Source organism: Bubalus kerabau, chromosome 21 (genome assembly GCF_029407905.1).
Source record: "Bubalus kerabau isolate K-KA32 ecotype Philippines breed swamp buffalo chromosome 21, PCC_UOA_SB_1v2, whole genome shotgun sequence".
NCBI classification, from domain to species: Eukaryota; Metazoa; Chordata; class Mammalia; order Artiodactyla; family Bovidae; genus Bubalus; species Bubalus kerabau.
Window position 1 is genome coordinate 63,556,084 of NC_073644.1, and position 20,212 is coordinate 63,576,295.

At 44.4% G+C, this 20,212-nt stretch overlaps 1 long non-coding RNA gene across 1 annotated transcript; it reads right to left on the reverse strand.

Annotated features, from left to right (window-relative positions):
* Positions 1 to 936: 936 nt before the first annotated feature.
* Positions 937 to 15,296, reverse strand: LOC129636173 (uncharacterized). Its single transcript, XR_008706711.1, has 5 exons — positions 15,069 to 15,296; positions 12,705 to 12,781; positions 11,430 to 11,529; positions 11,107 to 11,158; positions 937 to 1,228 (listed from the first exon to the last, which is right to left on the reverse strand). It is a non-coding gene; the product is annotated as an uncharacterized LOC129636173 (long non-coding RNA).
* Between the last annotated feature and the right edge of the window lie 4,916 nt (positions 15,297 to 20,212).

A 20,212-nucleotide genomic window follows, 5' to 3' on the forward strand; every position in this document is an offset into this window, starting at 1 on the left:
AGCTCATGGAGAGTGTGAGAGCCATGAGGTCAACGCAGCCAAAGCAGTGTGTGTGTGCGTGCGTGTGTGTGTGCGTGTGTGTGTGCGTGCACGTGTGTGCGTGGGTGTGCATACATGTGTGCGTGTGTGCACATGTGTGGGTGTGCACGCATGTGTGCGTGTGTGTGCAGGCACACGTGTGTGCGTGTGTGCATGCGCGTGTGTATGTGTATGTACACGTGGGTGTTCACCCACATCCAGATGTGTACACACGCGGAGTCATCAGGCAGTGTTGGCTGATAGCACAAGAACGGCAATGGGAGCAGCTGAGCTCAGGCCTTCACTGAAAGGGCTCCCACGACGCGCTGTTTGGGAAGAAGCTGCTTAGAAGGCTGGTGGGGAAGAAGCCCTCAGACACAGACTAGTCCTGCATTTTAAACAGCCCCAGCCCTGGGGGCTAAGGGTAAGCTTTTCTATCTTAACTGAGGTTTAAATGAAGAGGCTAGTAGAGGCTTTTCCAGTTATGCTAGTATCTGATGCCAATTATCATTACAGCCTTAGTTTTAAACCTGATCTTTCTGCCCTTCTGCAGTCATCACTCATATCCTGACTCAAATATAGAGAAGCTTCACAACTTTCATTGCCAAATACATATATATATATGTTTCAATTTTTAAAGTTCTTCTATTATAAAATTAAGATCACTTTTATTGTGAATTTTTAATAGAAAAAGAATTTTCACCTAAACATATTCATGTTTTTAACTTCCACAGAGAGTAATTTTGTGCTATTCAGTGGTTATCTCTAGACTACAGGTTGGTAGACAGTTTCTATTAAATGGCAAATATTTTAAGCTTTGCAGGCCCTACAGTCTCCATCATACCAGCTCAAAGGTTGTAGCAAAAAAACAGCCATAGACAACATGCAAATAAGTGAGTGTGGTTGTGTTTGGATAAAATTTTATTTAGAAAACAAGTCAGAAGCAGATTTGGTCCTTGGGCCATAGATTGCTAACTCCTGCTCTAGACCGACAAAATTTTCTTTACAATCAAGAAATGCTTAACCCATTTTTGAAACCGGTCAATTTTAATTGTCTTACTGTTCCATTTTCTCTGTGCTGACCATCTGGATTAATCTTGTTATAGGTATTTATGCAATCATCACTTCCTCCGCTCCTGGATTAGTACTATGTAGCTTAGAGAGCACTCAGAAGAGGGGTTCCTTCTTGGTCCAGCGGTTAAGAATCCACCTGCCAATACAGGGGACATGGATTCAAACCTTGGTCCAGGAAGATCCCACGTGCTGCAAAGCAGCTAAGCCCGTGAGCCGCAACCACGGAGCCCACGGGCCACAGCTTCTGAAGCCCACGCGCCCTAAAGCCCTGCTCTGCAAGGAGAAGCCGCGGCAGTGAGAAGCCCTCGGACCACAAGAAGAGTAGCCCCCGCTCCCTGCAACGAAAGAAAGTCCGCGCAGCAATGAACTCAGTGCAGAGTTCAAAAAATGATTAATCTTAAAAAAGAGCATTCAAAAGAATAGTTTTTACCATTTTACTTTCATTTTTAACAAGACACTTACAGAGTTCCTTTAGCTCATGAGAGTCTTGTAGAAAGTGTGGGTAGGCATCCACACTCACGGCCCCCTATGGGGACAAATCCAGAGAGACGGTCTAGCCAGCCTTGGCTTTGTATTTTAAGATTTTGTTAAAAGCTTGACTGGGAATTTTCTCTGCACTTTTCAGTTAAAGGGCCACAATCCCATTATTCTACTCTAAAAATATTCTTAATCAGGTAAGCCAAGAATATGGTGGCCATTTACCTTATAGAAGCAAGAGAATTCATGTCTCAGAATCAAAAATATCTCACCCATTATCTTGTAATAACCTGTAACAGAGTATAATTTGCAAAAAATATTGAATCACTGTGGTGCACACTTGAGACTAACACGACACTGTAAACCAAGTAAACTTCAACTTTTCTAAAAAGCGCCTCGGAGATTGGCAGGTCCCGATTATCTGCAGACCCCTTGAAGTAAAAGAAAATGAGACGGGCACTTCATGGATGCAAAATTGGGCACAAGAGTGAGTTTTGCTCTAAATGAGAAAAGAAATCTCAACAAATAACAGCCTTTAAACTTCTAAAAACTGAGAAATACTAAATTCATTTTATTTCAGATTACCTTTAGGATTTCCACTTAAGATACTTCCTTCCTGTCATATTTAAAATTTTTGGCTGGTTAATAATTATGGAAAAATATTTTAATCAAAAATTTTAAAATGCCCAAAAGCAATTCAAATTGCTCTTGTGTCGTATGTTGTGTATTTGACACGTGTTATCGAATTATTCTCAGGGTAAGAGTTTTTTTAATCTTTTATTCTTAAATAATTTTAGATTCACAGGAAGTCACCAGAGTTTTGTTGCTGGAGCTTTTTTTTTTGCATTGTCACTTGTTTCTTTAGACCACTTTGCTGTGTTGGTGGTGATTTTGCTACTTCATCTGGAACCACCGAACTTTAGCAAGATAAGACGCATCAGATATTTTAAAATGATCCCAACTCAAATGCATTGGGATACATAAAAAAGTTGCAACTTTGCACATAATCGTATGTGTCTCTAGCACTGCTGCACACTGTGCTGCCTACAACCACTGGGGTTCACATAAACTTGGTTTCAAGAAATTCCCAGAAAATAACGAAGTTGCAGCAGAAGCAGTGGTCTTCATTCATTGCAACACAAAGCTCCGCACACTTAGAGAAATGTGTGGTCACGCAAGCACAGTGCTTGGGCTTGAAAGGGGCCTCGAAGCTTTCAGCTTCCTCTGCTTCATGGTAAGCCCACCTCTGACCTTCGAAGTCACTTAGTTTAGGCCTGGCATCAATCACGCGTCCCCAGTGGTTAGCCAGCCTCTGCACAAACATCCCCTGTGACACTGAGCTTATTACCTCCCAAGGCAACCCAGTCCACTTTCAGACAGTGTATTAGTCAGGGTTCTCCAGGGAACAGAGCCAGTGTATACGAAGAGATTTATCATAGATACTCGGCTCGCACAGGATGGAGGCCAAGAAGTCCTGTGATCCGCTGTCTGTACACTGGGGACCCAGGAGAGTGGTGGAGTGACTCCCTCTGAATCTGAAGGCTGGGGACCCAGAAAAATGGTGGTGAGACTCCCTCTGAGTCTGAAGGCTGGGGACCTAGGAGGGCGGCGGTGAGACTCCCTCTGAGTCTGAAGGCTGGGAACCCAGAAAAATGGTGGTGAGACTCCCTCTGAGTCTGAAGGCTGGGGACATAGGAGGGCGGCAGCGAGACTCCCTCTGAGTCTGAAGGCTGGGGACCCAGGAGAGTGGTGGTGAGACTCCCTCTGAGTCTGAAGGCTGGGGACCCAGGAGAGTGGTGGTGAGACTCCCTCTGAGTCTGAAGGCTGGGAACCCAGGAGAGTGGTGGTGAGACTCCCTCTGAGTCTGAAGGCTGGGAACCCAGGAGAGTGGTGGTGAGACTCCCTCTGAGTCTGAAGGCTGGGAACCCAGGAGAGTGGTGGAGTGACTCCCTCTGAGTCTGAAGGCTGGGGACCAGGAGCAGGGTAGGAAGGATGATTCCACTCAATTGGAGAGTGTGAACCCGCCCTCCGTCTGCCTTTTTGTTCTTTCCAGATTCGCAATGGATCGGCTAATGCCCACTCACCTTGGTTTGGGCGTCTCCTATACTTGGTCTACTGATTCAGATGTGAATCTCTTCTGCAGACACCCTCACAGACACACCCAAAAATAATGTTTAACCAAATATCTGGTACCCTGTGACCCAAACAAGCTGACACATAAAATTACCATCACGGTCTTGAATTATTATAGAATTCTTCCTTATGCCAAACTAAAACCCACCTCCTAATATCCATTAGCTAGTGGTCCTAAGTCTTCCCTTTGAACAATAAATCTAAATCATTCTTCCGCATAACAGTCATCCAAATATTTGACAACTGTGTTTGTGTCATCCACTGTCTTAACTTGAGATTCCTACTGACTCAAAGAACACGAGTTTGAACAAACTCTGGGATTTCATGAAGGACAGGGAAGCCTGGCATGCTGAAATCCATGGGGTTACAAAGAGTCAGGCACAACTTAGCGACTGAATAACAGAGAAGCTGACCCTGTTATAAAAATTTGCTTCGGTGCAAATAGTTTATTTGGGACCTTTTCCTAGGAAACACCAGCAAGGGAGCAGGGAGTTAAGCCAATGGAGTGTCTGTTATCAAGCTACTTACCCTCTGAGCAACCTGGGCTCATTCCTTCCGGGAGACTCTGGAAGTCAGGGTAGAGCCTGGGCCTCAGAGTTATCCCATCTAAAGGGTGAGGGAGCCAAGGATTTATACACTAACCCAGGTCAGTTATCACCTGAGGGCTGTTCTTGAGAGAGATTAGACTTCAGCTTCCAGAGAAAGCCCTTAAACAGGGCGATGCCTAGGCTGCCAGGCGGACCCCAGCCAGCCTGCCCTCCCCTACTGGAGGGGACGTGGAGGCATGCTCTCCAGGCCATTCTGTCCTGCGGTCTCCGAGGGTTCTGCACACAGCACAGCTAGGGTCTCTTCAGTCCTGTTCCATCAGGTGGTCTTGGTTTTGCCATTTTTTTCTTCTTAGAACTGAACACAACACTCCCTGTATGGTCCCTCCCTCATTCACCCAACTCCTAGTCCTAGAAAGAAACACGCCCAACACAGAATAGGCATCATCATTAATCAAAGATAGGAGAAAACATAGTCAGGTTCAGTCATGGAAGCAGCTTAACTAGTATTTAAGCAAATTCGATGCCAATGGAGTAGGCCTGGTGTGGTCCTGATCCAGAGTGTCCACCGAGGTTCCTGAATGGCTTTTACTAGAACCATCTCCAAGTAAGCCAACTGGGAAATTCTATTTCCTTTAAAAATTCCAGACAGATTCACTCTCTCCTAGTCCCCTATTGCTGGAAAGGGTGTTCTTTAGTGCTCTGCTATATATGCAAAGAGAGCTCAGCCTAAGATTAAATTATGGAGAAGGCATGAAAATTGTTTATGCTGAATAATCAAACATAGTAAGCTTTTTGCCACAAAGTGACAGCATTCCTCCTGATGATTCCTTGCCGCAGCAGCTTCAAAATATATTCATACTTCTTTGCTGCTCCTGTCTTCAGAAAGTGGGGCCTAATTTCCCTCCCCTTGAGTGTGGGTTCTACTTTGGTTCTAACAAAGAGAACGGAAGCAACCCCAGGAGATTCCTGACGGTAGGTCCTAAAGCGATTAATAGCTTCCTCGAGGTCAATCTCTTACGAAGATGAGGGAGCCACGTGGTAAAGACGAGAGAGCAGTCCTCTGGAGATTCCGCCTGGCAAGAACCTGAAGCCTCCAGCCAAGAAGAGCAGTGGGAATGAGTCACCTTGAAAGCAGGTCAAACCTGCAGATGACCGCAGCTCTGGTTGACTTCTTGATGGCAGCCTCATGAGAGGCCCTGACCAGATCCACGAGCTCAGCCACACCTGGGCTCCTGACTCTCAGAAACTGTGAGACCACATACATCTGAATTTTCTCTTTTAAGCTGCTATGTTTTGGGGTGATTTGGCCACAGTGATCGATAAGCAATACTTGCAGAATGCATACATGGGCAGCTGGTCTTGTTAGATAATGAAGAATAATCAGCTTTTTAGCTAAAAGTGACAGGATTCTTGAACCATGGACTTGAATACCTGAACCATGAACTTCCAGATGTTCAAGCTGCATTTAGAAAAGGCAGAGAAACCAGAAATTAAATTGCCAACATCCACTGGATCATCAAAAAACAAGAGAATTCCAGAAAAACATCTATTTCTGCTTTATTAACTATGTCAAAGCCTTTGACTGTGTGGATCACAACAAACTGTGGAAAATTCTGAAAGAGATGGGAATACCAGACCACCTGACCCGCCTTTTGAGAAACCTATATGCAGATCAGGAAGCAACAGCTAGAACTGGACATGGAACAACAGACTGGTTCCAAATAGGAAAAGGAGTACGTCAAGACTGTATATTGTCACCCTGCTTATTTAACTTACATGCAGAGTACATCATGAGAAACGCTGGGCTGGATGAAGCACAATCTGGAATCAAGATTGCCAGGAGAAACATCAATAACCTCAGATAGGCAGATGACACCACCCTTATGGCAGAAAGGGAAGAAGAACTAAAGAGACTCTTGATGGAAGTGAAAGAGGAGAGTGAAAAAGCTGGCTTAAAACTCAACATTCAGAACACTAAGATCATGGCACCCGGTCCCATCACTTCATGGCAATAGAGGGGGAAACAGTGGAAACAGCGTCAGACTTTATTTTTGGGGTGGCTCCAAAATCACTGCAGATGGTGACTGCAGCCATGAAATTAAAAGACGCTTACTCCTTGGAAGGAAAGTTATGACCAAACTAGACAGCATATTAAAAAGCAAAGACATTACCTTGCCAACAAAGGTCCGTCTAGTCAAGGCTGTGGTTTTTCCTGTAGTCATGTATGGATGTGAGAGTTGGACTATAAAGAAAGCTTAGTGCCAAAGAACTGATGCTTTTGAACTGTGGTGTTGGAGAAGACTCTTGAGAGTCCCTTGGACTGCAAGGAGATCCAACCAGTCCATCCTAAAGGAGATCAGTCCTGGGTGTTCATTGGAAGGACTGATGCTGAGGCTGAACTCCAATACTTTGGCCATCTGATGCAAAGGGCTGACTCATTTGAAAAGACCCTGATGCTGGGAAAGATTGAAGGCAGGAGGAGAAGGGGATGACAGAGGATGAGCTGGTTGGATGGCATCACCAACTCAACGGACATGAGTTTGGGTGGACTCTGGGAGGTAGTGATGGACAGGGAGGCCTGGCATGGTGCGGTCCATGGGGTTGCAGAGTTGGACACAACTGAGTTACTGAACTGAAGTGAACTGACAGGATTCTTTCTTGTGATCATTGTTATGAAATCTCCATTTCCCTCCAGTTCTTAATGAAATTTTAAATCATTTATCAATAACTTTCCATTACCAATTCTTGAATTGCACATGTTTTTACCTATCTCACCTCCCTCCCCTCAAATCTCAGTAATGCAAATGCTATCTAAGGTTTCCCAAGCTGTGCTGTGCGTGCTCAGTCACTAAGTCGTGTCCAGTCTTTTGTAACACCATGGACTGTAGCCCACCAGGCTCCTCTGTCCATGGGATTCTCCAGGCAATACTGGAGAAGTTGCCATTTCCTTCTCCAGGAGATCTTCCCAACCCAGGGATCAAACCCGAGTCTCCTGCGTCTCTTGCATTGCAGGCAGATTCTTTACCACTGAGCCACCTAGGAAGCCCCAGAGCTGCAGTACCAGGACATAAATCCCATCGATGGTTGACCTCTGCCACCTTGCCCTAAGGTGTACAGAATAAATTTCTTACTTGGAGTGGAGCAGGATCGGTGGGCATCAAAAAGGCTTTATTTCGATATGTTTCATTATCTTTTTATCTTTCTTTTCCTCATCTCTTTCCCAATTTTATAATCTTAACATCTGAAACTCTCAATCTGATTTTGACCTAGCCCATAAAAATGCCTTCCTGACTTTGGTGGCTTGTGAGCAAAACAGTCAAACAACCCTGCCAGCCCATGGACTCTGGCCAATTAGTGTTTCAGCAGAGTATTTCTACCTAAGGCAAGGGCTCCCTGTCCTTCCCTCGCCATGGGGAGTGATAAGACAGTAGATGGGGGCTCCCTGTCCTTCCCCTCACCACTGGGAGTGATAAGACAGTAGATGGGGGTTCCCTGTCCTTCCCCTCACCACTGGGAGTGATAAGACAGTATATGGGGGCTCTGTGTCCTTCCCCTCACCATGGGGGAGTGATAAGACAGTAGATGGGGGCTTCCTGCCCTTGCCCTCACCACTGGGAGTGATAAGACAGTAGATGGGGGCTGGGCATGCCTTCCCCTCACCATGGGGGAGTGATAAGACATAGATGGGGGCTTCCTGTTCTTCCCCTCACCACTGGGAGTGATAAGACAGTAGATGGGGGCTCCCTGTCCTTCCCCTCACCACTGGGAGTGATAAGACAGTAGATGGGGGCTGGGCATGCCTTCCCCTCACCATGGGGGAGTGATAAGACGTAGATGGGGGCTTCCTGTCCTTCCCCTCACCATTGGGAGTGATAAGACAGTAGATGGGGGTTCCCTGTCCTTCCCCTCACCACTGGTAGTGATAAGACAGTAGACAGGGGTTCCCTGTCCTTCCACTCACCATGGGGAGTGATAAGACAGTAGATGGGGGCTGAGAGAAGAACTCAACTGTCCTCTGTGATCCTGCTTCTCTGACCAGAGCCAACAGGCTTCCCTTTGTTATGGGTTGAACTCACCTTGCTTCTTTTTTCCCCAAACAGCTGCAATTGCAAGTTATTGCTTGCCAGAACTTATTTTTCTCATACCTGTTCAAACATCTATGAGTGAGAAAAAGCTGATGAAAGCGAAAGGATACTCCACTGTCCTCAAATTATAGGTGACGAAAGAAACGAATGCATACTGATATCAGAATAGGATCAGGAATACTTTTTTTTTCCTACAGTTATGTCAGAACTAGAGAGTGAAACAGAATGCTGGTTGTGGGTATATTGCTCCATATTCTTAAAAAAAAAAAAAAGTGTGCATTATTTGGAATTTCCAAGTCTATTAGAGCATGGCTCATCACACTCACTGCACCGTAATTATCCTTCAAAAGAAATGCATGTTCTACCTGGTAATCAAAATTCTCGGGGTGAGTCAGTGAATTCATGAGTATCTCAGCTGGTGGGTTTGCACCTCTGATCTTAGCCACTCAGTTCAATCAGTTCAGTCGCTCGGTCATGTCTGACTCTTTGTGACCCCATGAATCGCAGCATGCCAGGCCTCCCTGTCCATCACCATCTCCTGGAGTCTACTCAAACTCATGTTCATAGAGTCTGTGATGCCATCCAGCCAATCTCATCCTTTGTCGTCCCCTTCTCCTCCTGCCCCCAATCCCTCCCAGTATCAGGGTCTTTTCCAATGAGTCAACTCTTCGCATCAGGTGGCCAAAGTATTGGAGTTTCAGCTTTAGCATCAGTCTTTCCAATGAACACCCACACTCAGGTGCCCAAAAGTCCAGACACCACCGTCCCAGAGCCCACTTTGAGTCTCTTCCATCTGTGTGCTTTTATCTTTGGGTCTTTCTTACCTTCTCAATTCATACTTTAAATTGAGATTTCATAAGCCAAGCCAAATTGGTACATTTCAAAGGTTTATTCTAATCTCTTCCATTGTTCTGTAATTAAGAGTTGGGTCCAAGCAATTCAGAATTGTGTGCCAATCCTGAAGTTATTCCAAATTGCTTATTTTGGGAATTAGTATTAGAAAGTCTGGCACACAGTAGGCATACAATAAATGGTTATGGAATCCTGGTGTATATATACATGTATTTTTTTTTAATCTGCGATAAAATCTACCTTCAATAGACGGTAGAAGCAAGATGTTCCTGGCACATGACAGACTGACTCATGGCGTCTGTGATAAGAGGGACACTGAACAGAATTCCTGGAAGAGGTGTGTGCGCTCAGCGTCCTTATTATCATGTCATCTCCCACTCGTCATCGATTTTCTCAAACATCCAAAGACATTAGAATAAATTATAGAGCCTTACAGTTATTTAGTCCATGAGGATATAGAATTCAGGAATCTATCCAAGACTTGTCACTACCTGAGCTAGAAGGGCCTTTAAAATATACTCTGATGGACTCGAGTGCTAGTATGATAGATTGGCCCTAGGGGTTTTCTTTTGATAAAATGAAAGAGAAGGAAGAGAGAAAAAAGGGGGAGAAGTGAGAGAGAAGGCGGTCATCCAACCCCCAAACTCAGCATATTCATATGAGCATATAAGACCAAAAGATGCAATGTCAAAATTAAATTTGAAAAATTCCATCCTAATTTTATGGATGAGGAATCCTGCCCCCTGTCCCCATAAGATGAAGGCTTCCTATCTCCTTATTCTGGTGGGGAAAAGAAATGAGAAAGATTGATGAAAGCACCTTTCTTTCAAAAGTCCTCTCTTTCAGTTCAGAGCAAGGAAAATTAAAATACCAAGCAAGTTCATCCATCATGGTACACCTCTTGTCTCCTTTTCATCTTTCTTCTACTTTCTAGATTACTAATTTCTCAGTCACCTTGTTTTCGCTCCCTGTCTGATGGTAAGCATGTTTATAATACTTAATATTTGTTATATCCATAGATGCTGGGACTTTAGCACTTAATATTTGCCATATACATAAGAATTCATGAATATTAATTTGGTGTCCCAAGCTATTTCAGAAATGAGAGTAAGGAAAGCGAGGCTTAGAAAATCGAAAGGATAATTGCTATCTTGAGTGAAAACTTGCAGGCTTCATCTGGATGTGGGGCCTCCGACACATTTCATCGCCAGCCGCATGACTGTTGGCAAGGGTATCCGTCAGTGTAAGTCAGGTTATGCTGTGGTAACAAAGAGCCCCCCAAACTCAATGGATTACAACAATTCAGGTTTACTTCCCTGAATTCCCACATCCATCACAGGGTGGTCACGGCTTGGTGACAGAGGGGAAAGAGCGTACACACGGTAGATAACACGCTGGCTCCAGAATCTCTCTCCCAGAAGTGGCCCCTGTCACCTCCACTCACAGTCTGATGGCCAGAGCAGGTCCAGTGACTCGTCAGTGGGGCAGGGACAGTCTTCTCACCAGGAGAGGCAGCAAGTCTTGTGAACGTAACTATCGACCACAGTGAGAGACCTCACTTGCTCAGCTGTGAAAAGTTGGGTCTAAGGTACCCCCCAGATAAAACTTATAAAGTAGTAAGTCAGACTACTATTTGGCAATAAGGTAGGGCAGTATTGTCATTATTATTCATATCTGCCCACTACACCAACACTCTAAATTCAATGATTCCTCATAAAAGCAACAGAAAAACTTAGGAAAATCTTCTTGCTCAGTCACGCTTGGCCCAGCTTTTCTGAAAGATGCTTCCCAGCGACAACCAATACAGGAGCCCTCCCTGTCCGCAGTGTTCCTTTCCGAGGTTTCAGTTACCTGCAGGCAACTGTGGTCCAAAAACGTGAAAAGGAAAATCTCAGAAATAAACAAATTGTCGTTTTTACCTTGCACGCCCTTCCGAGGAACTGACGAGAGCTCTGGTTGTCCCGTTCTATCCTGCCCAGAACAAGAATCATCCATTTGTCCAGCACGTCCCCCCATTAGATACTGCGTAGCCACCCCGGTTATCAGAGGGACCATTGTTCCAGTAACTCTTACTTTACTCAATAACGACCCCAAAGCACAAAAGTAGTGATGCTGGCAGTTTGGATACACCAAAGAAAAGCCATAAAGTGTTTCCTTTAAGTGAAAGGGTGAACCTTCTCCACTTCATAAAGAAAGAAAAAGTCACGTGCTGAGGAGGCTAAGGTCTACATTAAGAACGAACCTGTATCAGTAAATCGTGAAGAAGGAAAGAGAAACCCGTGCCCATTTTGCTGTCACAGCTCAGTCTGCAAAAGTTACGGCCACAGTGCGTGAGCAGCGCTCTGTTAAGACAGAAAAGGTATTAAATCTGTACAATAAGATATTCTGAGAAAGAGAGATCACATAATTTTATTATAATATATACTTATGCTGCCACTGCTGCTGAGTCACTTCAGTCGTGTCCGACTCTGTGCAACCCCATAGACGGCAGCCCAACAGGCTCCCCCGTCCCTGGGATTCTCCAGGAAAGAACACTGGAGTGGGTTGCCATTTCCTTCTCCCATGCATGAAAGTGAAAAGTGAAAGTGAAGTCGCTCAAGCATGTCCGACCCTCAGAGACCCCATGGACTGCAGCCTACCAGGCTCCTCCGTCCATGGGATTTTCCAGGCAAGAGTACTGGAGTTGGGTGCCATTGCCTTCTCCGAATATATACTTATAACTGCTCTATTTTATTATTTGTTATTGTGCTTAACTTCTTACTGTGCCTAATTTATAAATTAAACTTTATCATAGGTAGGTATGCACGTATGTACAGGAAAAACACGGTGTACATAGGGTTTGGCACTATCCATGGTTCCAGGCATCCTCGGGTGGGAGGTCTTGAAATGTATCTGCTGAGGATAAGGCGGGACGGTGGTGTTCCTTCCAACCCCAATTCTATGATACTCTAACACAAAAGGAGTCAGCAAAGTGCGAGAATTCTGTGAAATCACTCTAGCCACGATTTTCTTTAAAATGTATCTGCTTCATAGTTATACCTAAAATCTCAAAACACTAATCTAGGGACTCAGGTGGTCCAGCGGTTAAGAATCCGCCTTCCAGTGCAGGGGCCGTGCTTAGCTTCTCAGTCGTGTCCGACTTCGTGACCCCATGGGCCGTAGCCCCCAGGCCCCTCTGTCCCTGGGCTTCTCCAGGCAAGAACACTGGAGTGGGTTGCTGTTCCCTCCTCCAGGGGCTCTTCCCAACCCAGGTCTCCCTGGCAGGCATTATAGGCAGATTCTTTACCATCTGAGCCACCAGGGAAGCCCATGAAGGGGACTCAGATTTAATTTCTGGTCTGGAAACTAAGATCCCACATGCTTCAGGGCAGCTAAGCCCACGCACCCCAACTAAAGAGCCCAAGCTCCACCATGACCCAGCGCAGGCAAAATTTTAAACACACACACACACACACAAATACCAATCTAAGTCTGCGAAGCTTCTCACTGGAACTCTTTGCCCCTGAAGTTATCTTACCGAGAAGGAAGCCATAGAGCCCCATCCAGGCTTGGCCTGTGCAAGGAAAGCCCATGAGTTTCTGGTTCCCATTCAGTCTGTAGCGAGAGAATCATATTCTTTACCTGATTATACAAAAATGGGAGGCTGAGCCTAAATACTCACAATCCTTTTTTAAATAAAATTCAAAAACAGGTGTTGGGAGAAGGAAAGGGACTAAAAGTTACTAAGTGATTTATATACTACAGGTTCAGAATGTCTTATTGGAAATCCTTGGAGTGTGATATGTTTCAGAATTCAAAATTTTCAGGTTTCAGGAAGGTAATAGAGTGCATATACCAGATATTAACACCATCAAGCTATATGAAACTGAACTCATATTTAAGTATTCTAGCATTAAATATGTATCAAATATAAATGCACATAAGTATAAAAAATAAAGACAAAGAATAACTTTATGTGTGTTCAGAGCTGATTTTTTTCCAATGAGTTTTCTGCAAGCTTATGATAAAATGATGGGTGTTCAGAACTTTCAGAATTTGGAAATCGTAGATAAAAATTTGGGGCTTTAATTTTACTTCACATTTCAGTTCAGTTCAGTCGCTCAGTCATCTCTGATTCTTTGGGACCCCATGAACCACACACAGCACGCCAGGCCTCCCTGTTCATCACCAACTCCCAGAGTTTACTCAGACTCATGTCCATCGAGTCAGTGATACCATCCAACCAGCTCATCCTCTGTCGTCCCCTTCTCCTCCTGCCTTCAATCTTTCCCAAAATCAGGGTCTTTTCAAATGAGTCAGTTCTTCGATAGGTGGCCAAAGTATTCGAGTTTCAGCTTCAGCATCAGTCCTTCCAATGAACACCCAGGACTGATTTCCTTTAGGATGGACCGGTTGGATCTCCTTGCAGTCCAAGGGACTCTCAAGAGTCTTCTCCAACACCACAGTTCAAAAACATCAATTCTTCAGCGCTCAGCTTTCTTCACAGTCCAACTCTCACATCCATACATGACCACTGGAAAAACCATAGCTTTGACTAGATGGACCTTTGCTGGCAAAGTAATATCTCTGCTTTTCAATATGCTATCTAGGTTGGTCACAACTTGCCTTCCAAGGAGTAAGCGTCTTTTAATTTCATGGCTGCAGTCAACATCTGCAGTGATTTTGGAGCCCCAAAAAATAAAGTCTGACACTGTTTCCACTGTTTCTCCATCTATTCGCCATGAAGTGATGGGACCAGATGCCATGATCTTTGTTTTCTGAATGGTGAGTTTTAAGCCAACTTTTTCAGTCTCCTCTTTCACCTTCATCAAGAGGTTCTTTAGTTCTTCCCTTTCTGCCATAAGGGTGGTGATATCTGCATATCTGAAGTTATTGATATTTCTCCTGGAAATCTTGATTCCAGCTTGTGGTTCATCCAGCCCAGCATTTCTCATTATGTACTCTGCATATAAGTTAAATAAACAACACGGTGACAATATACAGCTTTGACATACTCCTTTTCCTATTTGGAAGCAGTCTGTTGTTCCATATTCAGTTCTCACTCTTGCTTTTTGACCTGCTTACAGATTTCTCAGGAGGCAGGTCAGGTGGTCTGGTATTCCCATCTCTTTCATAATTTTTCAGAGTTTATTGTGATCCACACAGTCAAATATATTTCACATTTAATATATTCCTATTTAGTGATCTGGATGGCACCTCACTCCAGTACTCTTGCCTGGAAAATCCCATGGACAGAGGAGCCTGGTGGGCTGCAGTCCATGGGGTCGCTGAGAGTTGGACATGACTGAGCGACTTCACTTGCACTTTTCACTTTCATGCATTGGACAAGGAAATGGCAACCCGCTCCAGTGTTTTTACCTGGAGGATCCCAGGGACAGGGAAACCTGGTGGGCTGCAGTCTATGAGGTCGCACAGAGTCGGACATGACTAAAGCGACTTAGCAGCAGCAGCAGCAGCAGCATATATTAAGTGGAGAAAAGCGTGAATAGTATACTACCTTTACCTTGGGCAGGGTAATGAATATTTGCTTATAATTTTAAAATTTACTCATACAAAAAAAAAAAAAGAAGAAGAAGAAGAAAATGTAAACCTAAAGCTGAACAACGGAAGCCGGGGGACAGGATGGAGAACACAGGGATACAAGCCAGGCTGCTCTGAATATACCTTGACTACAAAGAAATTTTTAATTTAAGAATGTGTATTCCTTAAAAGTCTTAAAATGAAGCAAATGAATGGGCTAGAGCAGAATCCAGCTGGCAGCATAACCACACCAAGAAGGATTATTTCAGTGACTCAAAAACACAGAATTTAAATGAAGATCCTTTAGTAGAATGTAACCTCAGTATGGCTTCCCAGGTGGTGCTCGTGATAAAGAACCTACCTGCCAATGCAGGAGATGCAGGTTTGATCCCTGGATCGGGACAATCCCCTGGAAGAGGGAATGGCAACCCACTGCAGCATTCTTGCCTGGAGAATCCCATGGACAGAGGAGCCTGGTGGGCTACAGTTCCCGGGGTCACAAAGAGTCTGACAGGAGTGAAGCAACTTAGCACACACCAGACCTAGGGCAGGAAATGAACAATATAAGCTTGAAATACTTCTCATCCCAAAAGACAGGTCAACCACTGGTGCCCCGTCAAAACGAGTAAGGGGTCAACTCAAAGAAGCTCCCAGTGGCCCCAAACGGGACAATTTCAGCAACAGTAAGAACACAGTGGATTGAAGCCCATCAGATATGTCTAAGTCTCTGAAACCAACTCACTGGTCACTTTCACAGGATGCTGATACCAACACATTATTTCTGAAAACAGGTCAATAAGGGGAAAGAGTCAAGCATTTAATCTACCATTCCTCTACAATCTATCTCTGGGTTATCACAGAGTTGATGAGGAAACATTTCTCTTTACCAAAAAAAAAATTATCTCTCTAGTAAACAGGGAAGAAATGATAGAATTAGAGTGCCCTTCTTTTGTAATTACTAATTAAATAATTAATTCAGCCATTGCTCTTCAATGGCTGCTGGCATAATAAAAAGAGATAATTGTATGTTATATTTTTTCTGATGGAAGTGGTAAAAAATAAAACTTGAATCCAATCAAGCCTCCAAATTTTGTTTCCAATTTATAGCAAATATAGGGGACAGAGAAAGATATAAAGTGACATGAAAGTGAAAGTTGCTCCGTTGTGTCTGACTCTGCGACCCCATGGACTATACAGTCCATGGAATTCTCCAGGCCAGAATACTGGAGTGGGTAGCCTATCCCTTCTCCAGCAGATCTTCCTGACCCAGGAATCACACTGGGATCCCCTGCATTGCAGGTGGATTCTTTACCAACTGAGCTACCAGGGAAGCCCATAAAGTGACACAGCAGGGATGCAATAGACAAAATCTTATGTAATAAACACATTGTTTTATTCTAATGTTTTGACAACTGGGGCCTTACTAAGCATGGGAAACTGTACTCTCACGGCTAACCAATTACTAGAAATAGTGAAGAATTCACGCTTGAGCACACCTTTATATACACACTGGCCAATCCAGAGTCAACCCCCAGCCCCTCAATTGGGGCTCTTACACTCCGTGGCAATATTTTTCTGACCTATTACTCCAGGGCCAGGCACCCGACAACTGGAGCCTTATGGAGCCCACTGAGATGCAAACTAGCCAATCTTTTTTTTTTTTTTTTAAACTACACTGGGTCTTCGTTGCCCTGCAAGGGCTTTCTCTAGCTGCAGTGAGCAGAGGCTTCTCTCTAGGTGCAGCGTCAGGCTTCTCACTGAGGGGGCTCCTCTTGCTGCAGAGCTCGGGCTCCACGGCTCGTGGCTCAGTGGTGCAGCTCCTGGCTCTAGAGCAGAGGCTCAGTAGCTGGGGGCCCACAGCCTTAGCTGCCCCACAGCATGTGGGATCTTCCTAGACCAGCGTCTGAACCTTCGCCTCCTGCATGGCAGGCGAATTCTTAACCCTTGGGCCACCAGGGAAGTCCCAAAGTAGCCCATCTTCAGCTTGCTTGATGCCTTGCTGGCCTTTCTGTGGAAACTGCAACGACAGCTCGTGCCCTCATTGCCTCCCCCTCGCCCCTGACGCTTTCTCACGTGGCCTGCCATGCCCTCTTCCCTCAGGAACTGTGAGTCACAGACTGTCTTTTCAGTGGCAACTGTCCCTTGATCTGTGAGCCTCATCATACCTGAACAATAATAGAACCCATTCTTTATCTAATTATTTTTGGCCACAAAAGAGAAAGTTGTTCAGTTGTGTCCAACTCTTTGCAACCCTATGAACTGTATCCCGCCAGGCTCCTCTGTCCGTGGGGATTCTCCAGGCAAGAGTACTGGAGGGGGTTGCCATTCCCTTCTGCAAGGGATCTTCCAGACCCAGGGATGGAACTCAGGTCTCCCACATTGCAGGCAGATTCTTAACCATCTGAGCCACCAAGTGGCTTGCAGGATCTTAATTCTTGGCCCAGGGATTGAACCCAGGCCCACAGCAGTGAAACCTTGGAGTCCTAACCACTGGATAGCTAGGGAATTCCCATAAAACCTACATTTTAAAACACCTTGACTGTGTGAAAACTCGGCAAGACAAATAAGAAACAAATTGCAAGGAAATTTATCTCAGTTTAAAAAAAAAATAGCACAGGGATAAAATAAGAGAGAGAAAGAATCTTTGGTTAAAAAACTCATAAGAAACATCAACTAATTCCTAAGTATGAACCATATTTTATTCTGAATTTGAACCAACTCTTAAAAACATTATGAGACTAATGGAGAAATTTGAATGCAGACTAGGTAGTGATATTTGACATTTTGAAATGAATGCTCATACTTTTAGGTATCCTCATAGAATTGTTGTTATAGTTTTAAAGGGACACTTTATCTTTTACAGATTCATACTGAAATATCTGGGCTTCCTAGGTGGTTCGGTGGTAAAGAACCTGCCCGCCAATGCAGGAGTTGCAGGTTCGATTCCTGGGTGGGACAGTGGAAGAGAAGGGAATGGCTACCTGCTCCAGTGTTCTTGCTTGGAGAATCCCCAGGGACAGAGGAGCCTGGTGGACTATAGTCCATGGGGTTGCAAAGAGTCCGACATGACTGAGCAACTAACACTTCACTTCAAAAATCAAACCTAATACTAATAATTGTCTAAATAAACAACCTTCATGTCTCCCCCTTACTCAAGGCTAGAAATTGCACTAAGAGCTTTAGGAATAGTATCCTTTTAGTCCTCAGAACAGTCCTTCAAAGGATGAAGTTTTGCCAGCTCTAAGGATGTTCACAGGGAGCTCAGGGAAAGGGATTACGGTAGTCTCAAGGTCTGAATTAACCTCGACCGCGACAAAGGATTAGAAGCCTGGACACTAGTGTGAGTCTCCAGATATGACTTGGTTCTGTCATCTGTGACTCCTGAGATCATCCTCAAGGAAAAAGACCCTCTGAATGTCAGTAATCTGCTCTCTCCGATCTCCTTCCAGCAACGACTATCAAAAGCAAAGCACCCTGTGATTCTGTTCTTTCTCTGAATCCAACATTCCCCACCAGGGATTGCACAGCCTTTGTGTTAGCTTCTCACAATACACAAACTATCTGGGAAAGCCAATATATTCAGAACTCTTCCTGAATTTGCCTTTTGGGTTTCCACATGGAAACAATTACAAGGACGTAAAAACGCAACTAGGAACACTGTTCACGCCTCTCTCCTAATTCTCTTGCCCCTGCCCCATGCCAGGTCCACTGTGTGATGTTTGCCACTATTTTTCTTCACACAAACATCAAATGTCCACCTGAACACAGCAGCTGTAACCAACTCATGCCTCCATGGGGCAGAGTGAGTGCTGCTCTCTCCTAGGAGAATTTCACCTGACTGAATTTAGAAAATTAACCATGTCTCGAAAGGGTTAGGGTGTTCTTGGATTCAATTTCCTCGTTATAAACTTTAAACTGTTTCCTAGTTCTGGTGCATTAAATCCTGGGCCTGGAAAAAAAAAATTTGCCCCTGATGTAAGTGTTAGAAATGTAGGTCTGGACTGTACATCACTGTTTAGGAGTCAGTACTTTCTCCCCTCCTCTTAGCCAATAGGACAGAAATAGAACAGAAACCATGACTTTAAGTGAGTTTAATCCTTCCAGTGAGACGACTGTCTTGCTCATCAGGCACCAAATATGACAGCATCAGAGGTCACACTCAAAAGACCCATCACCTATCACTTACATTCCCACTTCAAAATTACATGCATGAGCAAATCTTTGAAAGTATTTGAAAAGTAACATGTTTTCCTTGTTTGATGTACAAGTGCTATTGTAAATAATTCACTTAATAAATCTATTATTTGTTTCTGAGTTTGACCCCTATTCCTCTGGGAGGTTTATTTCTTTTATCTGTAAATGTCACAGTTCTTCCATTCATCCTTTAAAAGCCATCTAGTTCATCTTTCCATCTTTTGTGATTAATTCTCCCCCCCTCCCACACACACACACACGTTTCTTTGGTCTACAGACCTTAAGTGCAAATGTATCATTTAGCCTCAATCACTTAGTAGCAAGTTGCCTCTGTACACATTTATTACTTCTATTCATAATTAGTCATGATTAACTAGATTGGAAACTCTCCAAGGGCAGAAATTGTTTTCTCTATTATTTTATCTTCTAGTGCAGGGCCTGGCTCTGAATAAATGATCAATTAACACACAGCAATTAATGATTTGGGCCAGTGTCAAGTGTACGGAGATGATGGTTTAATCATAATCACCTGCAATAATGACAACACTCATATCACCTTTAAGTCCTGTCCCTACTGGCTAACTTCTTCCAGAAAATGCTTATGACTTTTGCATAATATTGCTGGCATCTTGACATTACTATTGCATGAGATTTATAATCTTACAAACCATTTGTCATCGAAACAATGTGGAAGATAAAAGTAATTTCAGTAATACATTGAAAATATTCTGCTGTTGAAATGTTTGTATATACATCATATAAAATGAGGAGAGATGTGTTTTAGAAATGTCCTAGGCTGGTGACAAGATTGGACAAAACAGGGCCACCATGCCCTGGGTAAGGATGCCAATAACTTGCAAAGCGCCAGTTTTCTTGGGCTCCAATTAAAGGTTAACTGGGGCTCAAAGAGAACAAAGGGACCTGCTTACCTCTTCCTCTCAGCTTCTCGGGGGGGACTGGGCTGAGGACTAGTCACCAGCCGAGAACACCTCCTCCCCACCCAGACCTCTTGCTACGTGATAATCTGTTAGAACAAGTGAGATATGCTGACTTCCAGGAGCCAGGAACCCACGGTGGTGGAGTGGGGTGTGGCACTGCTCCAAGAGTCGTATCACAGCCGAAACATGACTGTTCACTCATTCACTCATTCAGCAAATGTTCCCGACCCTGTGGCCAGGCACCCCTCACACTCTTGATATCGGTGGCAGAGACAGAACGTGCACCGAAACAAGTACCACGCCGAGTGCCAGGGGAGCCCTCCTTCCTGAGCCCAGGCCACGGTCTCCAAATCAAGTTTAGAAACTCCAAAAA